Source organism: Brachyhypopomus gauderio, unplaced genomic scaffold (genome assembly GCF_052324685.1).
Source record: "Brachyhypopomus gauderio isolate BG-103 unplaced genomic scaffold, BGAUD_0.2 sc189, whole genome shotgun sequence".
NCBI classification, from domain to species: Eukaryota; Metazoa; Chordata; class Actinopteri; order Gymnotiformes; family Hypopomidae; genus Brachyhypopomus; species Brachyhypopomus gauderio.
This window is the reverse complement of record NW_027507010.1, coordinates 152,052-171,905: the sequence shown is the minus strand read 5'-3', so window position 1 is coordinate 171,905 and position 19,854 is coordinate 152,052. Positions and strand designations below refer to the sequence as shown.

At 39.6% G+C, this 19,854-nt stretch overlaps 4 long non-coding RNA genes across 6 annotated transcripts; 3 read left to right on the top strand and 1 right to left on the bottom strand.

Moving 5' to 3' along the window:
* Window positions 1–103: 103 nt before the first annotated feature.
* Window positions 104–2,750, top strand: LOC143502076 (uncharacterized). The gene is made up of 3 exons (XR_013127081.1): window positions 104–363; window positions 2,347–2,433; window positions 2,517–2,750. It is a non-coding gene; the product is annotated as an uncharacterized LOC143502076 (long non-coding RNA).
* A 2,225-nt stretch (window positions 2,751–4,975) lies between these two features.
* LOC143502098 (uncharacterized) lies at window positions 4,976–7,108 on the top strand. Its single transcript, XR_013127090.1, has 2 exons — window positions 4,976–5,029; window positions 5,229–7,108. It is a non-coding gene; the product is annotated as an uncharacterized LOC143502098 (long non-coding RNA).
* Window positions 6,236–7,785, bottom strand: LOC143502097 (uncharacterized). Its single transcript, XR_013127089.1, has 3 exons — window positions 7,312–7,785; window positions 6,704–6,970; window positions 6,236–6,368 (listed from the first exon to the last, which is right to left on the bottom strand). It is a non-coding gene; the product is annotated as an uncharacterized LOC143502097 (long non-coding RNA).
* A 162-nt stretch (window positions 7,786–7,947) lies between these two features.
* Window positions 7,948–13,773, top strand: LOC143502074 (uncharacterized). 3 transcript variants are annotated; one of them, XR_013127077.1, is made up of 5 exons: window positions 7,948–8,704; window positions 8,970–9,055; window positions 9,915–10,089; window positions 10,475–10,571; window positions 11,049–13,773. It is a non-coding gene; the product is annotated as an uncharacterized LOC143502074 (long non-coding RNA). The 3 variants fall into 3 exon arrangements; XR_013127076.1 differs by having other exon boundaries at window positions 8,970–10,089; XR_013127075.1 differs by having other exon boundaries at window positions 7,948–9,055.
* Window positions 13,774–19,854: the final 6,081 nt, after the last annotated feature.

Genomic DNA, 19,854 nt, shown 5'->3' with positions numbered 1-19,854 from the left:
TTACATTTAATACACTTGAAATATTTAATGGCGTAATTCATACATTTGAATTTTAACAATGCTTTTTTATGTTTTGAACTTGCGAGATGGTGAAATTTGCTGTTGGAAAAAAATAAATTTCAATATTACAACTTGCATTTTTCACATGAAAAAAAATTAGATCCTTAAATTCAAATCGCTATGATTCAAAACTCAGAAATACAGATTCAGACCCGCGATGAAACATCCGGGCTTCTCAGGAAAAGTAAACCTTAGAGCAATCCAACGCATTAAACCAATCACAGCGGTGCCTCACTCTCGGTCGCGTCTGTGGGTGAAGATCAGTCGCGTTTGTGGCGGAGACAACTAATGGAGCACAACGAGGTAAGTGCATCCAAAGTTATTCAGATTCAACGCGGCAAGTTTGATGTGTTGCGTTACGTAACGGTGGTTGCGTTATAACGCGGGGGAACTTTAGCTAGTTAGCTAGCTTGTTAGTAGAGGTTAACTAAGAGCTTTGGTTGGTATGAGCTGCTCTCATATAAAGAGTTTGAAGTGTACTGATTAACATTATCGTTTAAGTATGTGTTTCCCTGACGTAGTAACATTCATTTGTCAGAATGGTTGTAGGATAGAAAATAGTTAATTTTAGGGCATAAAACAATCAGGGTCTTGCTGGTTCTAGTTATCAGAACTAGCTACAGGCTGTAAAACGGGCAATACGTTTAAACTTCGCGTTTGGACCGTTCAAAAGTATCGTAGTAAATGGTTTGCTATTGGCAGTTAATGTTTTAAATGCATATAAAAAACAAAGGCATAGCAGAGTGTTTCAGAAGTTGTTCATGCCGCCATTTTATACATGTTTATTCATTCTTGTTAAACCCTTTATTTTCTTTCCACGATTGGCAGCATGGCGGGAATGCGTAGGATGCAAGAAAGGGTACAAATATTAGTTGTGTTTTCTTTGTGCTTGTAGGGAAATGCAAATGTTATCAGGTCCACAAGGAACCTGTTGTCCTTGTTGACCTCGCAGTCAGGAAGTGCAGCTGGCCCTAGTCAAGATAATGTCAGGTCTCTTATATATTTTAATGTAGTGAGCTAAATATTTTGTACTATGTGCTACAATACAAATAATATGTTGTGGTCAAATTTGTGAATAATGGAAATAATGAAGATAATGAAATGAAATTTTCAAGGAAGGAATAAAATACAATTGGCCTACAGGATATGGAACCACATCAACATTACTTTGATCAATACAGGTCAAATGTCAAGGTCAAAGATTAAGGGAGGAATTACTGGTTATCCTTTCTGTGGAGCGTCTAAGCTACATGTACTCGACCTGCAGGATGCGCGTTTTTGTACTGAACAAATTCACTCATTGCCGGTTCTCGGATGGTTATGAAATTTCACATGGTAGCAGTTAAGAGTTTATAAAATCTTCCTAACCATGAATTAATTCTGCCTTCGAACAGGAAGTTACTTTATTTAGCGCTTACAAATCACCTTAATCTTCAAAACTCCAGAACTTTTGATCTACTGAACGGTATATAACAGAACAAACACGAACATGTTCAACAAGATTTGATATGTTCGAAATTACGTAAATCACATAAAATTAGCCACTAATTCATTCATTTTAAGTGCGAGTCCAGCGAGACCACGAAAAAGTGGTCTGAAATTGCTGTTTAACAGATTTCTTCTTGAATGGGATACCAACCATAGACAGTTATTTCTGTTTCACTTATTATTGGCATCTAGACTAAATAATGCTCAACTGAATCTGAACTCTGTAGAGAAAACATATTTACCTTCCTTAAAGTGCTTTCAGTGCACCTTCCTGATCATGTTTCAACAGTTATACAGAAATAACTTCTGGTTCATTTGCAGCAAGTATAGCCATTATCAGTAAATATTCATATCAGTAATTTTTTCATCACCACCTAAATAACTAGCCCATAGTTAGTTCATTGATCTGATCTAAGAAGTACCATGCTCAGTTATTTATCAATTGAATCTTCAAAATCATGTCTAGCTTGCAAGATTTAGGCTGCAGGTGTTGGGCTAGACGTTTCTGTACCTTTTCAAGTCAAAAATTGTAAAGCATTGTAAAGCTTTTTGTATGAAAGAACAGTAGGAAATGTCTAGTCAATACAGCAAAAATATAGTCTGTAGTATTAATAATTTTAACCCCAAGAATTTGAGCCAAGATCTTTATTGTGGATGATAATAGAATGACCCTAATTCAGTTTCTGATATTGGAGGACTAAGTCCAGCACACCACCTTCAACTTGTTAATTGTTAATTCATTTACACAACTTGTTAATTTCTGTGTTTTTATCTTTTAAATTGTGTTTACCATATTAGGAGATGTTGCTGTTGGTGAAGGAGTGACAAGATACTTCTTTTCAGCAATTATTCAAAGGCTTAAAGCTGGCTTCAGTATTAATCTAGGTATGATGATCATTGTTACACATGTTTATTACTTTTTCTTGGAATTAGAAATGTTGACATTCGTGTCCATCTTTCAATTACAGGAAATACCGAAAGGACATGCCTATTTGAAGGTGAACCTGATCATCTGGTCCCTTCATCATCCCAGTTCCTCATTGAGGGTGACATGTTTCTAGTAGCTGGACGGATGCTGGGACATTCTTACATGGGGGGCCTCGGCTGCCTGGACTCAGCAGAGCAATTGTCCATGATTCACCTGAGACAGCCACAGTGCAAATAGAAGATTGTCCTGACCATGATATACGAGAAATCATCAAATTGGTATGTACATCATGTGTTTAATTTTTTTTTCTTTCTATTTTTATTGAAAAAGTTGTTGCAGCCATTTATGTCCAGGTTGATGGAGATGATGAACTCAGTGAAGATGAATGCCAGACTGTCCTTGAATCTTTCTTGGGATCTACCTGGCCCAACCAATACAAACAGAAGGTGGCTCTTTGAATGCCTTTTGTCACATGCGGTAACATGCCCTATCTACACATTCCATTTCACTGCAAATTTTAATACATTACATGAAATTAAGCAGTATTGTATTGTGACTTTTGCCAAATCTGCAGGTAATTGGTAGACGATTGCGTCAGTTGAAACAAATTTGGAAAGGACTAAAGGAAACCAAGGTGTGGTCACTGTTGATTGAAAGGAAAGATGTGCAGGTTTTTCCAAAGGAAAGTGAATATTCACTTATGCCACAGGTATGTTTATGTACATATTTTTTAAAGAAAACAATTTTCGATAACACATTTATGTGGTGTACATGACCTAGACATATACAAACAGCAGGAGTCTTGAGTGCTTTTGTTTTTAAGATATTGCTCCCATACATACGCTGGCCCACTGAAAGCAGTGCAGATGATGATGATGACGACTGACCACTGGAAAACAAGTGTCGCATCTCGGGATATTTTCAGCAGTTCATTGAGACTGGTATGAGTTTCTTTCAATTATTATTGTGCTGTTAGCTTGTGCTGTTAGTGTTGTAAGTGTAGCTTTAGCACCTCCTATTAGTGATTTTGTAAATAGTAACATCACAGGAAGTAGAAAGTTCATGGATGTTTTACATGTGTTTGATGACTGACAGATAATCCACATGCATCTGCCTTCATCCTTCGTCTTTCGTGGTATCGTCTGTATGTATATTGTTTATTTACTTATATTTAGTTCTATCATGATATATTGCAATATCAGATAAATTTATTCTGTAGCTGTCATATATTATTGAAGCCAAATGTTTATAGTGCACTAATACAGTGTCAATGTATGCTATGTTACACTGTAGGGACCGTGTATTATTACAATAGTATATGTTGTAATTGTATTTTGTTGTAGTTTTTATTCAGTTTCACACTGATGATGATCATTGTTACACATGTTTATTACTTTGTCAACATTTCTAATTCCAAGAAATTCGTGTCCATCTTTCAATTACAGGAAATACCGAAAGGACATGCCTATTTGAAGGTGAACCTGATCATCTGGTCCCTTCATCATCCCAGTTCCTCATTGAGGGTGACATGTTTCTAGTAGCTGGACGGATGCTGGGACATTCTTACATGGGGGGCCTCGGCTGCCTGGACTCAGCAGAGCAATTGTCCATGATTCACCTGAGACAGCCACAGTGCAAATAGAAGATTGTCCTGACCATGATATACGAGAAATCATCAAATTGGTATGTACATCATGTGTTTAATTTTTTTTTCTTTCTATTTTTATTGAAAAAGTTGTTGCAGCCATTTATGTCCAGGTTGATGGAGATGATGAACTCAGTGAAGATGAATGCCAGGCTGTCCTTGAATCTTTCTTGGGATCTACCTGGCCCAACCAATACAAACAGAAGGTGGCTCTTTGAACGCCTTTTGTCACATGCGGTAACATGCCCTATCTACACATTCCATTTCACTGCAAATTTTAATACATTACATGAAATTAAGCAGTATTGTATTGTGACTTTTGCCAAATCTGCAGGTAATTGGTAGACGATTGCGTCAGTTGAAACAAATTTGGAAAGGACTAAAGGAAACCAAGGTGTGGTCACTGTTGATTGAAAGGAAAGATGTGCAGGTTTTTCCAAAGGAAAGTGAATATTCACTTATGCCACAGGTATGTTTATGTACATATTTTTTAAAGAAAACAATTTTCGATAACACATTTATGTGGTGTACATGACCTAGACATATACAAACGGCAGGAGTCTTGAGTGCTTTTGTTTTTAAGATATTGCTCCCATACATACGCTGGCCCACTGAAAGCAGTGCAGATGATGATGATGACGACTGACCACTGGAAAACAAGTGTCGCATCTCGGGATATTTTCAGCAGTTCATTGAGACTGGTATGAGTTTCTTTCAATTATTATTGTGCTGTTAGCTTGTGCTGTTAGTGTTGTAAGTGTAGCTTTAGCACCTCCTATTAGTGATTTTGTAAATAGTCAGTAACATCACAGGAAGTAGAAAGTTCATGGATGTTTTACATGTGTTTGATGACTGACAGATAATCCACATGCATCTGCCTTCATCCTTCGTCTTTCGTGGTATCGTCTGTATGTATATTGTTTATTTACTTATATTTAGTTCTATCATGATATATTGCAATATCAGATAAATTTATTCTGTAGCTGTCATATATTATTGAAGCCAAATGTTTATAGTGCACTAATACAGTGTCAATGTATGCTATGTTACACTGTAGGGACCGTGTATTATTACAATAGTATATGTTGTAATTGTATTTTGTTGTAGTTTTTATTCAGTTTCACACTTTCTACGTTATTAAACCTGTGGACAACCTGTGGTCTTCAGAGTATTAATGGAAGAGAAGTGTTCAACCTTGCTGCCAGTTCCTCCTCTGCACAGTGCAAAGTTGGAAGGACAGTACAATTATGGTGATTGCGTTACATTTTGCTATTGTTTGTTGGTTGGCGAGTACATTATTTACATAGCCCGCTAGCTAGTAGCCACACGGCAATCGCGGACAATCTCTAATAGTAGCAAAAAAAAAAAGATGCAGCTCATTGTGAGCTATTTTTAGAACAGGCCCGCGGGCGACTCATGACGTCCTTGCGGGCGCCATGTTGGTGACCCCTGCTCTAGAGGATCTGTTGATTTTCTAAGTGGAAAAAATTTTCTTTGACCATGGTTACATTTTACCATATATATATCCTATATAGACATAAATATATATATATTAGTGGTGGGCCGTTATCGGCGTTAATGCCGTTAACGGCCCACCACTAATTTTTATTATTACTTTTATTAACATGCTGACTGTGCAAGCATTGTTACAATTGTGCATGTCTTTGAATGTCTGTTTACATTCTGCAGAGAAGTGTTTCTCTACTGTAATGCATAAACCCTTTTTTGTTACCATACACCACCTTTCATTAACAAAATATTGGTCACAAGTGACAATCTTGGAAGTACATAAACTTTTATTTGTGTTCTACTTGACATTGTGAATTACAAATAAAATTGTAATGAATACATTTAAGCTTTTATGGGATATCTTTATACTTCCTATTAGGAAACTACTAGTTTTAAGACATTGATGAAAACTTAAATGTTTAAGGCAATAGTGTCTTAACATTTCCAGTCTTTTCTATTTGAAAACGATCCACTGCAGCAGTTTTCTTGCCTTCACCCCCATCATCCTCCAAAACACATTCATAAACCTCTCACTCAAAGAGTCTGGTAGAACTGCACAGCAGCCATGTAGATGTCAGCACCACGTGACTGTGATGTTGCTCTGGGGTCAATGAGGTCTCTGAGTGCTGTAAACTGCTCTGCTGTAAGTGGACAGCCTGTTGCAGCAACATGAATTCCAGCATTTCTAATGTGAGGTAACCCACTGCTCTCCCAGTCAATCTCTGGGATGTCCAATGCCTAGATAAAAAATAAAAAAGCAAAAATCAAGGAAGTGCGTTGTACCAACCAATAGTTTGAGATTTCTTATAGTACTTAAACCTGACCTGGCTTAAACCAGGGGTTCTAAACCCTGGTCCTGGAGTACCTCATGCCCTACATGTTACTATTTACCCTGCATCCATACCACCAAATACGTTCATTAACAAACCCTCTATTAGGTTAAGGAGGTGTGTTAGAGGAAGAAATACACAAAAATATGCAGGACTGGGTAATCCAGGGTCAGTGTTGAATCAAAAAAACTTCCAAGTGTATTAGAGTAAATACAGACATGTGATGGGTAACAACATACCCACCTCCTCATTTTGGGGCTCCTGAACTGGCTGATAAACGTGTCCTATTGCCCACAGTTGGTTTGGAGTCCTGTTGCCTTCTGGTGATTGTCCCAGCCATCTTGAAAAATGTCTAGGTCATCTTGAAGTCTTGGTACAAAGGTATAATGGCAACAGAAAATGTATGTTTGGTCTGCCATGTCAAGATAGTTGCCTTCCTCAAGATAGTGGAGGACATCATAGTACACGCTGGTCACTGCAGTCCACACATCTCTCCATAATCTCTCGATACTAAAAAGTAAAAGTACTGCACCTCAGAAGACAGTAAGTACTGCTGTAGTAGCCTCCATTTACAATATGGAATGGTCCTGTTTCGAAATAATTACTTATAGAAAGCATGTTAGAATTCCTGAATAACATTAAAATTTGGGTTAAGGCCAAAACACAGGTAAAAGCATGTAATTTTTAATCAACTAAAAGCGTTAATTGTTACATTAAGAGCAGAAAAATCATCAAAGCCTACAATGTTACTTGAAAACAAGACTACAGTTTGTGTATCCTTAATCTCAGAGATCTTCACAGGATTAAAGAGAATATGAGAATGTCTGATACATATTTTGGTTTAAACGCACCGCTGGTTGTGGACACTTTTTCCAGAAATGAAACTGCTCCTCCCAGTACCACGGACTGAACATGAAGCGTGCTATCTGGACATTCTCAACTCCCTGATCCCCCCTTACTCTAGAATGTTGCAGAATATATAAAAATAAAAAATATGTGAATGGCACAATTATTAACTTAATGGTACATATTTGCTACTAAGCAAAGCACTAGCAATGGCAAGGTCATGGGTTTGGCTGAAACAATTGTGAAAATTTTGTAATTAAAAGAGCATTTAAAAAATATGTAAAATATTACAATATGCTCAACATTTATTGGAAAAAAAAATTAAAAGCTTAAAACAGTGTAATTGTCATTATGTGCACATTTTATAGAGTACTGTAACATACCTAAGAGGGAAGCCAAATAATAACAGTTTTCACATTGACAAGGAGTTAATGCTGGTAATGTAAGAAATAAAAACAAAATTTAAAAAGGTACTGCAATTCAATATATATATATATATATATATATATATGTATGTGTGTGTGTGTGTGTGTGTGTGTACAAAAACGAAAACAGTAAACACTTATCAAATATACAGAGAAGTATACAGATGCTGTTTGAAAACAACCCCCCCCCCCCCCCCCCCCCGGACACCATCTTGTCAGCTACAGCGCTGCCCTATTACACCGTATCATCTGCCACAGCGAGACCTGTTCCAGAGGCCCGCCTGGGGCCTGCACCCGTTCCAGAGGCCCGCCTGGGGCCTGCACCCGTTCCAGAGGCCCGCCTGGGGCCTGCACTCGTCCAGCCATGCAGCTGTCCATCTGGTCCCTGTGCATGTTTGTCTTACCATTGTGTTAACCTCTTCCCCTACTCCCAGACCGCTCTCTTCTTGACTTCCATCTGTCTTCCTCCGTTATCCGCTCTGTCTCCCCCAGGCTCATTCCTATGTCTCAACCAGACCCCCCACGTTTGCTCTACTCCTCAATCCTGTTCCCTTGCCCCAACCAGTTTCCTGTCCTGGCTGCCCATTTGGGTCAGAGCACTCCGCGGGGTGAGACACTTCTCACCCTCAGTGTTCCCCTTCCTTGTATTGTTTACCTGTTCCATGCCTGTTCAGCCCCTCGTTTGTCATGTTTCATCTGTGTCATGTTCCTGTCTTCAATTAGTTTACTCTAGTCTTTGCCAAGTCTGCAGCCATCTTTAAAATGAATGGTTCATAACAAAATGGCAGTGGATTCTGTATATTAATACAAGCTTTTCATGTGTACAAAATTGTATGCGTTTATGGTAGCTTATGTTTGTTGAGGGTTTTCTCTTAACCCTCATGTTGTCTTAATATTCTGTATATACCCCGTAAAAAATGACCATGGCAAGGAAAAACTCCAGGAAGAACCCATTCTCCATTGGGCGCCCAAGGTAAGTGACTTGCAAACATTAGTTAGCTAACTAAGTTAGCCTACTCTGTACTAGCTAGTAGCTAACAAACCTGTTAACTAGTGGTAATTATAGCAAGTAGCTGTTAACGGAGGGCTATTTATCTAACGTTAATGTAACAAAGTAGTACAGCATATTTTCAGTTTTAAATGAGAATGTCAAGATGTGTCTGTAACAAGCCTTTAGCTCTCCACAGGTGAAGTTGTCAGTAAGCTAATCAAGCTAACTCTCCCCCTTTCAAATGCAGTGTCAGATATAGTGAATGAGGAAGTAGTGGTGCAGGCAAGGTGTTACCGGTCGATGAGAAAAAACGAGGAGCCCCATACACTACAGGTTTCTCAATGTTCAGGAGTCCGAAACGATGCCCTACTCCGTATTCCTTAGAAACATCCACATGCATTAGCCGGTGCCCTCTAGTGCATTATATTTTATTTCTTCTTACACACCTGATAACGTGACCAGTGAAGGTAGCTACAGGGCAAGTGTTCTAATAAACTGGCAACTCTTTGTATATCACAAATGAGTAGAATCAGGTTCACTAAATGAGGGCAAATGCAGAAATGTTAATGCTGTGGGGTCCTCAGGACTGCTGTAAGGATTGCCACATCATTGGACACCTAAGTCTAATGCAGTGCATGGTAGGATTTAAACTGTTCCTCAGTTTAATTTCAGGCACACAAAAAAAACAAATCTCAAAACTATGTAGTGAATAGGGTGCAGTTTTGGACAGTTTAAAGTTTATAATTTGTTCCTTTCAGTTACATTGATCAGCCAATACATGTTGGGTTTCCAAATTTTGCTTTAGTTTTAAACTGAAGCTGCAATACTAATGTGGCTATTAATTACTGAAAGTCAAGAGTCACCTGAATCCTTAAGTTCTATGTCTTGAATCATATCGACTAGTCTGAACTCCCTACAGATCTTGTATGCTGTTTTAGTGGTAAGTTTTGGGCTTGTAGTTATGGAAACGGTTTGGGTGATAATTGGCATCCAGTGATTCAAAGTCTTTTAAGCTTTGCGGCTCCATTTTTTTCACTGAAATAGGGGAAAATGTTTTTGCCAATCTGCTACACTTAAGTGGAAAATTGTGAGAATTAGATTTTTTTAACTTAACCATTCCTTATGAGTGAGTGTATTCTTATAGTGTAACATCTGCATCTTTTATTCTAATGTTGTTGTTCTTTCTTTCAAGGTTGTACTGCAAGCAGTTATGAAGCCTGTGGTGTTAAACAGCTTCGGCTTTGTGTAACCATTTGGTTGCACTGCTTTTTCAAGCTGCACACTACAGCACAATGGGGGCAAAAACAGTGCCACCACCACTATCATGCACTAGTGTCCTTCAAACATGGCACAGACCAAGGAACCAGGTAAGATGTCTGAACCAGTTTGATAGTTTAAAGTTTGCAGGTTCAAATTGTTGGTAAACAGTTGCATCCTGCAGTCAAGCAGTTGGTCTTCACAGTATATTAGTGCCCGTGTACGCCCCATGCTATATACTTATACTATATATGACATTCCCATACTTGCATGGGACTGTTATGTCTGATATACCAAACAATGTCAGTGTCACTGCTGTGAATGTGGTACAGAGGGGGTATTTTGCAGATCAGCTGCGGCTCTGCAGACAGTAATTGTACACTTAAGGTCACTGTGATGTATTGACCTGATAAAATGGCCAGTGAAGGTAGCTACAGGGCAGGTGTTTTAATTAACTGGTAACTCTTCTGGTGACTGTTTCTGCATTTGTTAAAGGGGATTCGTCCAGAACCCATAGATGAACTTGTGGTACGGAAGCCAAAGGCACCAGGACGAAGCTGTGTTAAGTCTACATTCTATCGAGCATACCCAGGTGAGTATTTTAATAATATAATTTGGTATAATTAAGCAATAGAGAGGGACTGTGTTATTCATGATAACATAACACACAACCTCGAGAGTTGCTTTTATACAACAGTTTTTACAAAATAAAGAAAGAAAATAAGTCATAGAAGCCCTAAATGTCATACTGAATATGTCTTAATATTGACAATACTTTATAACGAGAGACAGCACTCGTTATACATGTGGAACTAGTTTTTGGTGGAAGATATTGTCAATATTAAAGCATATTCAATATGAAATTCAGGGCTTCTTTGATTTATCCTCTTTATTTTGTAAAAATTGTTGTATGAAAGCAATAGAACACTTGAGGGCATGTGTTATCGCGAATAACATCACGTCTGTGATGATGATATTCGAAATAACACACTCCCTCTCATGTTCTGTTGTTTTAACATCGCCCACGCCTTTTTAGCGGTTGGTAGGACTGATAGTTTTTGTTTTTTAGGACCCCTTCCTGACCCAGCAGTTTTATCAGCTGGAGCCCTGTTAAGAGACCTTAGACCGATTTCTTCCGTTACCTTCAAGTGCGCAGTTTTGCTAACTCAATGAACCCCCAGTTTCCACTAACTCCACAGTCTACACCATTCGATGAGTTTTTAAGACCGCAAACTACATTTAAGAAAATTATTTCTCATCTATACAACTTAATTAGCTCGGTCCAAACTACACCCTTACTGAATCTTAAAGAACAATGGGAGAAGGATCTAGGTGTGCCCCTGCCCGATGATGACTGGCAGCAAATATTGTATAGGATCCATTCATCATCCTATTGTGCCAGACATGGAATGATCCAATGTAAAGTCTTTCATCGGGTATATTGGACTAAAGTTAGACTTAACAAAATTTACCCAGATGTGGACCCAAAATGTGATCGCTGCCACCAAAGTCCCGCCTCCCTAATACACATGCTCTGGCAGTGCCCATCACTGTTCACGTTCTGGACTGAAATCTTTTCAACACTATCAGAGGTTTTGGAGCTACAGTTTGATCCTAACCCTGTCACAGCCGTATTCGGTGTTACACCACCTGAACTGTTCTTGCCAAAATATCGCTCTGATTTTGTGGCCTTTGTGACCTTATTAGCAAGACGTCTAATTTTATTAAAATGGAAGCTCCCTGCTCCACCCACATATCCCGAGTGGATCAGAGATGTCCTTCTGTATTGTACTCTGGAACGAATTCGATGCACTCTGAACGGTTCTCTCTCCAAATTTGAAAGATCATGGAAGCCTTTTTTTGCTTTTATGGAAAAGCTTTTACTTACAGCAATTCCAGAATAACGATATGACCTCTCTCCCTGTCTTCAAGGCCTGATATGCTGTTGTTGTTCAGAATCGTGTAAAAGCCTGATACAGAGTAAGATATGGAGTGACGAGCTCCTTGCTTAGCGCCTAGGGACTATGTCTATGTAAGGAGGGGTTGGGGTGTTCTTTTATTTTATTTTATTTTTTATTTTATTCTCCTCTCTCTTATTAGTTCACTCACTCTGTGAGATGAATGTGTATGTGTTGTCTTATGAACCTGTGCAATGGAAATCTCTGTAATATATGTACTCTGCTCCCCTATGTTCAGTGTTAAAATTAAAACTGACAATAAAAAGATTTACTCAAAAAAAAAAGAGACCTTAGACCACAACCAGGAATTTGCAAGGTCTTGTGCGGCTTATCTGATATGAGAGAACTGAACCATGTGGGACAGGTCCAAATTTTGAGTCCACTAAAGTCATATCAGTGTCCACCAGTGGTAACACAAGAAATCAGTAAGCATGGTAATGCCCCCTTATTCCCACAGCTTCCAGTACATGGCTAAAATTTGGAACAACATCTTCATTTTGTTCCAAATTACCATCACTTTTACCATTTAGAGAGTTTAGAGATCACTAGTGAGTTATCCAGCATCATTGAGAAGAACACAAGGGGCCTGTCAGAAAATCCACTGTGGAAGCAAGTGCGTCAGCCACGATTGACCTCCAGCAGATTTGGGGAAGTTTGCAATGTTCAGGGGGAGTCATCTAGTCAGGCTTTAGCAGTCAGGATCCTAAAGGGGGTGCGGCAGACGTCAGCCATGAAGAGGGGTATTGACCTAGAGCCAGAGGTCTTGCAGCAGTATAGTGACCTGTGTAATGTAGATGTGTTACTGTCTGGATTTTTAATACATCCTGATGCACCTTACCTTGGTACCAGCCCTGATGCTAAGGTATATGATCCTTCTGCACATCTTCCCTTTGGGCTTGCTGAAGTCAAATGCCCAAACATTGACTGTATATCGGACGCCACACACATCAGGTTCATCAATGGTCAGGCCAAACTGAAAAGGAACCACAAGTACTTTTGGCAGGTTCAAGGCCAGTTGGTAGTAACTGGTTTGCTCTGGTGTGATTTTATCACATCTACCAAAAGCGACCTCACAGTTGAGAGTTTGGCGAGATGACTCTGTGCTCAGGGAAATGAAGATGAAACTTGACCTTTTCTTTTTCAACACCTATATGGAAACCTATCTGAATGTGCAGTGATGGGCCAGCATTTTAGTATTAAAGGGGCTCATATCCTACATTTTTATGTAACATTCTTGTACATAATTCATTGTTTTTGTTATTGTGACTTTATTTTGCCTGCCAGTACAGTGGTACCTCGAGATACGAGCTGCTCTATATACGAGCGATCCAAGATGCGAGCACCGAGACGAGCAAAATTTCTGTTCGACACCCGAGTGCACGCTCGAGATACGAGCATGAACCACTAGGTGGCAGTACAGTACTATATGGAAAAAAAGATTTTTTACAGTTGAAACATGTTCTCTGTTAATTTCTATTGTTCAGCATGTACGTACGTGTGTCCGGTGCATCGATCAGGTTCCTCACCCCCCGTACTCCCTCCCCCCTCCCTTTTGTCTTCTCAGCTTTAATTCGCCTGTCTCGTTTAGACTGTGAAAGTGTTTCTATTGTTAAGCATATGTGTGGTATGTCCGGTGAAGTAGACTCGTACAACACCCCCCACTCCCCCCACCCCCCGCAGCGCCATTTAAGGATTACAGTACGTACTTACTGTACTGTACCATGTTTATTGATACTACTGTACTGTAATAACTATTTCTCCTACATTTATTTTATTGTTTAATTATACATGTTGCGTGTGCCTTTATTAATAAAGAACATGTCTTTTTTCCCCACATTTACGCTAGTTTTGTGACTTTTTTAAGGACCGGAACCAATTACAATACTTTACATTGTTAAATTGCTTCCAGAACCGAGCAGTTCGAGATACGAGCACGGGTCTGGAACGGATTAAACTCGTATCTCGAGGTACCACTGTATACTCAATGTTTTTGTGCAGTGGTTCCCTACCCTAGTCCTGGAGTAACCTAGAAGTTGTGCTTTATGCCCCCATGCTAATATGTATTAAATCTGTATTTATATTACCAGCCTGTTACCTTAATTAATGAAATATGCAAACATTGTGTAGAAAAGGAACATTTAATAAACATTAATCATCAAATGAAATGTATTTATATAGTGGTTTTTACACAAAGCACCCTTATAGAAGTCCAGAATCATCAACAACAAAAAAAATTCTGGTGAGCAAGCCAAAGGCAACAGTGGTCAAGGAAAATCTCCTTCAAAAACTATAGGAAGAAACCTTGGGAGGAACCAAGACTCACAAGAGGAAACATCATCCTGGTGCCATTAATACAGGTAATGAGTGGAGGACAGAGAAGCCTCTTAAAGAAGTTGTTACAGGTCTGTAACAAAAAAAAAACATAATATAAACAAAAAACCTTCATTCCACCATTAAACATGAATAGAACTATAAATAATTTTGTATCTTTGTTTCTTCCAGTGTTAGAAGAATAATTTAGACAGGTACATCACTGTTTAAATCTAAGGGACCTTGGTAGTTGGTCATTACAACAACCGGTAGTCCACAGCAGATTCACTGAGCCTGAAAGGGTAAGAGGAATGGTTGTGTCCCAGATGTGGTATTCTTTGACTCTTCTGATAGCTCTCTCCACCAGGATTCAGAGACGAGCTATGGCTTGTGTTTTCTCCGTGTCCTCCTTGCTGAAGCAGGTGGATTTCTTGAAGGGGGGATGATGAGTGTTGCACCAACATCAGACAGCATCTGGTCAATGATAAAGCCCTTGTCTGCCCTTGTCTCCTGGTTCCAGTAGGCTGAGAATTCCAGACTGTCTTGTTATTTCTTTGTCAGACACTGCCCCTGTGAAGAGCTTTGAAACAAAGGTGATTACACCACATAGGGCAACACCTATCAGTGCTCTAAAAGTTGTGTGATTCTTGTACACTGAAAATGTTTCAGACTGGAGTGTAAGCGATGATGGAGTTTTGCATCTGATTTCTGTACAGTCCAGGATCACTCTAACGTTTGAACAGTACTGTTTAAACTTCTCTGGCATGGTTGCTTGGACCTGTTCCCTTTACATCCAGGTTGGCACTGAAACCAAGACCAGGTATAAATAGTTGGCCCATGTGATGAGAACTCTGCTTACAGTTGTTGTGCTGACCCCAAAGATGTCTGCAAGAACCTTCTCTTTCAGGCCAACTGCAACACGGCAGCAGTACATGAACAATTCATCCACAAGTGCCAGTCTTTGGTTTGGACTTGGTTTCTCAATTTCCATCACACCCTCGTTTCTCTGTGCTTTACTCCAGTACACCAACCTGGATGCTGAGGGAGCAACCGACTCCCAAAAGATCAAAAATACCTTCTCTGATGGAAAACGGGTGTAGAATCTGAACTTCTCATCAGTTGCACAAAATCTGTTGATTTGCAGGCCCCTGAGCTGAGATTCTAATTCTCTGACCTTGGCCTCCAATTCTCTGATTTTTTCAGCAGCAGCATCCAGGGCACCTGAAAAATGCCGACAAAAGCATCAGGGTAAAATGTCGTCTTTACAATACAGACATTTATATGGAAGCCCATTCCCACCACCTAAAGTAAAAAAAAACAGCACATATATTTTTTTCTCATTATTAAGTAAATTGCTATCTCATTATTTCGAGATACTAAGTCATTATTTTGAGATACTATAGTATATAATGACTTAGTATCTCAAAATAATGAGATAGCAATTTTTATTTTTTATTTTAGGTGGCGGAAATGGGCTTCCATACATTCCATTTATCTTCTTTATCAGAGCACTGTGTTTTAGAGCAGTATTGTGTAGCTCTTGTCGTGATAAAACGTTTAAAACGTGAGTCAGCTGCCCTCTAGTGGCTGGCTGCAGTACAACTTTTAACCCCGCCCATTCCCATGTTGGTGAACGGGCCGGACGACAAACTTTGAATTTTTATTACACGTAAAATAAGTTTTTTGAGCAATTATATTTTGTCAATTCTGTAAGACCCCATTGCGTTAGTATCTCTTCCAGTGTTTTTCTCTATGATAAACAGATTTTATAGAAGTTATTAAGTGTTACTTAAAGGGGTGTGGCGATAAGGTGATTGACAGTTAATAGCTGCGTTGGTTGACATCTAATACCAGACGCTCAAACGTGAACGCGAAACTCTCGACAGCAAAACTCTCGACAGCAATATTAAAACCTTTTACCTTTGTTTATTTTGTAAAACGTCAAAAGTGTCTATACTGGTGGGCGTATCCTAACAAATGTCGGAGCGGAGATAGGTCTCTGGCGGAGATACTGTCCTGCCTACCGGTTCTAATGCGCATGCTCTGGCTGCAATTTTCAAGATGGCAGCGTCCTTGTGGCCATCTTGGTGGCTTCAAAAACTCACAATGGGAGTCAACGGTGACGTACCGTCCATTATATATACAGTCAATGTCACTGACCCGAGCTCTCGCCTCGCTGGAGCGGCGGGTTGTTTGCGCCCGTGTTAAACGCGAGGTCAGTGATAAGAGCAATGAATAGCCAACCATATGACCATAAAATAGCTTTATTGCAATGTGCTGTTATGGTACCAGACTAGGAGGGTTTGGGTTAGCTAACGTTTATATTAAAACTTGTCAGAAAGCTCCCTGAAACATAAAGTTACATTACTCTCTGGCCACGTCCAAAACTGCTACTACACTGAATGTGTAAAAAATAAAATATAATGAATAAAACAAATAAACGAATAAATAAATGGACACCATGGTTTGAAGTGTTTTCAGTAGTGCAGTATGTAATGTTCCAGAGTGTGCTGTTTGGGACACGGACTGTCCAACATTAACGTTAGTCTTGTCTAGTCAGGAAACCTTAACATACATTTTTTGTCATTTCATTTCAGCATGCCACCAAAGAAACAAATAAAACCACAGGACACAACACTCCTGAGTTTTTTTTTTAAGAGCGGAAATAGTTTAAGTAAATAATAATAATCAAACCTGTTATATTATTTTAAATATTATGTATCACCTTATTAGGAGAGTACTGGTACAAAGATACAGTAACAGTGCAGAAGCTGCAGAGATCATTCATGCTTTGCCTTCAGAGGTACATGGATTATTTGGGCAAGTGGAAGCTCTGGTCAGGTTGCTTTTAGTAGTCCATGTTTCATCCTCTGAGGCAGAGAGAAGTTTTTTGGTTATATCTGAATATAATCCATACATTGCATGCATAATTTATTTAAAGTTTGTGGACAACAGTCATGTTGTATTTTGTTTATTATTTGCAATTTACCGTAATTCCACAAATGTTCTATGTCACTATACATACAGTGATTAACTACCTTACCTACAGTGGAATCAGTTTATATTAATATTTTAGAGGATAGGGTGGGCTTTGATTTGATAGCAAATGTATGTCTGTCTGCGGGTTAGGAGGCGCCGAGGCCGCTGGAGCATCTGGGGAGGAACATGGACATGCCCTTGCGCCGCCCCTCAGTCCCCTCTTCCTCCCCACATTGCCAATGGGGTCGGTCTGATGAGACATGAGGGCCCGACGCATAGGCTCATAGCACCCCCCCCAAAAAAGTCTTAGGAAAATCCACCATACTGGTGGAGAAGACCACTCCAGGAAGAGGTGTAGTAGCACCTACAGTCTCAGACATGCTGTAGGGCTGGGGGGCAACACCGGAGAACCTAGCCTGTAAGAGTTTGAAAAACCCCTCCACAGTCCAGGCTTCCCCCGTCCGGTGCGCAAGGATGAGGTTTGCCCACTGAAGCGCCTTTCCCTGTAGTCTTGCCCTCATAAAGAGCACCAGAGCCTTTTCCGGTGGCATAGGGCATGTCAGGAACTGAAAATACAGGCTACATTGTAGAACAAAGGCATCAGCATTACGCTCCTCTCCATCGTACATGTCTGGGGAGTCAGTTAAAGAGGGCATTGCAACAGGTTTACCTGCAGTGTCCAAAATGAAACATGACTGCAAATAGTCCAGCTGTACCTGAAAGTCCTCATCATCTTTGGGAGGAGGCAAGCAAGCAACATGCCTCACTCCACTGTCCGCTGCGTTCATTGTAGGTCGGTTATTCTGTAACAACTAGGAGAGAGGGCTGAACGCAAGTGCGGACTGAACAATGAATTAAATGACAAAACTGATACATATACACAAAGCACACAAAACATACCCCAAGAATAATCAAACACCTAACTTATGAACCAAACAACACTAACAGAAATAGCTGGGTGAACAAGGCTAAATAAAAGCAAAGACATCAACAAGCAAAATCACTAGAGAAACCAAAGTCACACAAAGTACATCTAATAGGGAATACAAAATACAAGGAGTACATACAGACTAGTATTACAGACACAAAAGACCAAGATACCAAATCGCATACAAACAAGAGATTAAACACAAGACTTAAATACACTAACCAACCAAGGGACTCAACAAGACACAGCAGAAAGCAATAACGAGGGGGCAGGGGAGTGAAGACAGACACAACTAGGAAATTTCAAAATAAAAGACAAACAGAAGACATGACCGACAGGAGGGAGGCAGGACTGACACTGACCCATTTTCATGCCTGTTTAAAGACTGGTTTAGGCCAGTGGTTAGCAACAACCGAGAGGCCACTTCAGTCGCCGCTTTAAGTCATGCTGGTATTAAAAAATATTTTGTAGGTATTAAAAAGGTATTAAATTCAACTTAAGAATCTTTGTATATACCCTGATGTATTAAATCTGTATTTATATTACCAGCCTGTTACCTTAATTAATGAAATATGCAAACATTGTGTAGAAAAGGAACATTTAATAAACATTAATCATCAAATGAAATGTATTTATATAGTGGTTTTTACACAAAGCACCCTTATAGAAGTCCAGAATCATCAACAACAAAAAAAATTCTGGTGAGCAAGCCAAAGGCAACAGTGGTCAAGGAAAATCTCCTTCAAAAACTATAGGAAGAAACCTTGGGAGGAACCAAGACTCACAAGAGGAAACATCATCCTGGTGCCATTAATACAGGTAATGAGTGGAGGACAGAGAAGCCTCTTAAAGAAGTTGTTACAGGTCTGTAACAAAAAAAAAAACATAATATAAACAAAAAACCTTCATTCCATCATTAAACATGAATAGAACTATAAATAATTTTGTATCTTTGTTTCTTCCAGTGTTAGAAGAATAATTTAGACAGGTACATCACTGTTTAAATCTAAGGGACCTTGGTAGTTGGTCATTACAACAACCGGTAGTCCACAGCAGATTCACTGAGCCTGATAGGGTAAGAGGAATGGTTGTGTCCCAGATGTGGTATTCTTTGACTCTTCTGATAGCTCTCTCCACCAGGATTCAGAGACGAGCTATGGCTTGTGTTTTCTCCGTGTCCTCCTTGCTGAAGCAGGTGGATTTCTTGAAGGGGGGGATGATGAGTGTTGCACCAACATCAGACAGCATCTGGTCAATGATAAAGCCCTTGTCTGCCCTTGTCTCCTGGTTCCAGTAGGCTGAGAATTCCAGACTGTCTTGTTATTTCTTTGTCAGACACTGCCCCTGTGAAGAGCTTTGAAACAAAGGTGATTACACCACATAGGGCAACACCTATCAGTGCTCTAAAAGTTGTGTGATTCTTGTACACTGAAAATGTTTCAGACTGGAGTGTAAGCGATGATGGAGTTTTGCATCTGATTTCTGTACAGTCCAGGATCACTCTAACGTTTGAACAGTACTGTTTAAACTTCTCTGGCATGGTTGCTTGGACCTGTTCCCTTTACATCCAGGTTGGCACTGAAACCAAGACCAGGTATAAATAGTTGGCCCATGTGATGAGAACTCTGCTTACAGTTGTTGTGCTGACCCCAAAGATGTCTGCAAGAACCTTCTCTTTCAGGCCAACTGCAACACGGCAG